This window comes from Musa acuminata, chromosome BXJ3-10 (genome assembly GCF_036884655.1).
Source record: "Musa acuminata AAA Group cultivar baxijiao chromosome BXJ3-10, Cavendish_Baxijiao_AAA, whole genome shotgun sequence".
NCBI lineage: Eukaryota > Viridiplantae > Streptophyta > Magnoliopsida > Zingiberales > Musaceae > Musa > Musa acuminata.
In genome coordinates, this window is record NC_088358.1 from 2274656 (window position 1) to 2277500 (window position 2845).

Genomic DNA, 2845 nt, shown 5'->3' on the forward strand with positions numbered 1-2845 from the left:
GTGAAAACCAACCCTCTTACAACTCTTTCTCATTTTCATAGGTTTAGGAGATAAACTGTACATGTCTCATACCTTTCTTAGAATGATCACAATACTTCAGGGAGGAGGAGGACAATTAGCACTTTTTAAAGACTTTTACAATTCAGAATCTCCAGGCTTTTTATTCTATTTTCGTGATACCTCAAGTAGAAAAGAGTGGGTTATTTATAGGCTCCAAATGACTTCAAAAATAGAGCAAAGAAGTATCATATCCCCAGTTTCAAGGGTACTAGCGGTACCACCATCAGTATTGGATGGTACTACCACTTGCCAGACTGACAACTAGCGATATTACCGCCTAGTCTATGCGGTACTACCACTTAACAACCTTGCATCGGTAGTACTACCGCTAGTCTGAGCGGTACTACCGCTTGACATAACCTAGAATCCTGTATTTGGGTAGTACCATCGCTTGTCGGGGTGGTACCATCGCTTGACACTAGGCAGTATTATCGCTAGTCTAGGTGGTACTACCGCTAGGCTGGGTGGTGCTACTAAACATAGGTGCCCTGAAAGCCAATCACGTGAGTGATGGCATGTGGACATGACACTCTTTTTGCTTATTATATTATTTGATATTTTATCACTTTATATATATATATATATATATATATATATATATATATATATATATATATTGTGATATCCATGGATCTGTGCAATGGGAATCAGATCATGATGAGATCACAATAATGAGATCGAGTCACCTTTAAACATAAACCCTAATTAATCCTAGTCATGTTGAATCTTGGATTTTGATGATGAAATCAATTAATGAGTTTGTGATCTAATTTATATTTTGAGTGATGTAGGACTAACTTCGATCAAGGAGAGGCAAATTGATTGAAGTAGGAGGAATCAGACATTGGGCCAGAGTTGAACATGTTAGGAGATTGGATGTCGGGCCGGAAGATCGGTTGACATGTCGGTAGAAGGACTTCGTGCCATGAGTTTGGGCATCGGGTTGAAGGATCAAATATTGCGCCAAGGAGATCAGAAGTTGCAGGAGTCAACATGCTGATTGGGCAATACACCGAAGGAGAGGATGATGAGCCGAAGGATTAGACAAAACACCAAAAGAACCAATGACATACCAGACAACATATAATTCGTGCTTTATAATAATTTATCTAGATCAAGTTAGTTTAGGTCTAATTGAGTCGATATTGGGGTGAAACAATGTGAACTTAATTAGGGGCCAATTGGGCCTGAATCAAGGATAAATTGGGCCTACTATTTGGCCCATTCAATGTCCCGTAGTAGGTTCTAGCAGTGGTACTGTCCAGACACAATCTTCAAGACTTTGTTAGGTAGTGGTACCGCTAGACTAGGTGGTAGTACCATCCAGTGTCAATATTTCAGGTGGTGGTATCGTCAGACTGGGCGATAGTATCACCCAATGTCAAACTGACAAGTGGTGGTACCACCCAGTACTGACGGTGGTACCACCAGTATCTTGAAAACTTGGGGATTTGAATTTTGGCTCCAAATTTTGAAGCTCTTTAGGGTCTATAAATACCCCACAAATTCTTGCTTAGAATACACATGAAAATAGAGCAAAAACTGTATAATTCCAAGGTTGTAAACTCTTTTAAGTATAGAGACCCTCCTCCAAGAGCTTAGTGATAGTTTTAAGGTAGGTGTGTGAGGTAACACTTGTAAAAGAGGGGTGTAAAGGTTCTCTTCTGAACCCGTGAAAAGGAAAAACAGTGTAAGGGTAGTTGATCTTTACCCATTAGAAAGATGATCAATAGTGGAAGCTGGGGGTCTCGAGTGAAGAGGAATCAGGATCGGACGTAGATCACGACGACCGAACCACTATAAATCTAGTGTACTTAATTTACATTTTTATTCTGGTTTTTATTCTCAGATTGCAAACTAATTACTTGCTTGCTACTTTCACTACACTTACAAAAATGCTTTCAAGTTAAACTTATCTTTTCGATACAATCTTTATCGAATGATATTTTCGAATTGACATAATTTTTTGTAAGCACTAATTCACCCCTCTCCCCCCCTAGTGCTGGTCATGGTCCTAATAGTTGGTATCAGAGCCAGTTTCTCTTTGTTTGGTTTAACACCCAAGAGAGATGACTTTTGACATGGGAGTGTTTAATTTGCTACAATCTGCTCATATGGACCTTGCTGATAATATGATTTTTTTTTATCCAATAATATTGCCTAATAATCTTCAACTCAGCCCACTTAAATATGATAGCTCATTAACATATTCCCTGCTCAAAGTTAAAGCTATTTCAAGGTGCTTTTCTTCATGACCAAGGAATGCATTAAAGGAGTTGGTTAGCAGTTGTAAAACACTTAGTTTCAAAATTCCCTATGCATGAAGGGTTGTTTCATGCACTAGTACTTATTTTGGTATTTTATGGGTTAGAAAAGACTTTAGAAACTGATGATATTTTGGCAGAAGTTCTCTTGGAGTACCCCCTTAAACTTTGTATCTCTTGGATACATCCTTGAGTGGTGAGTCTTTTATTTTCAGTTCTGTATTCTCATTTATAATCCTTAGGGTGGTGAACTTTCTATATCCCTTTGTGATTTTAACTTGGTGGTGAGCTATTTTTCGATCTTATTTAAGTTTTATCGTGAATTCATGTCTTTTCTTTTCAAAACACTCATTTCGACAAATACAACTGTACTATGACTTTTCTTCAAGAGTTCATTCCTTGTCTAATGTGACTTTTCTATCCAAAATACTCATTCCAGCAAATATAGCTCTACTATCGATTTTATGTCAAAATCTATCTCGTCAAAAAAATTAATTGGTTCTATTTTCAAATAAGATTTC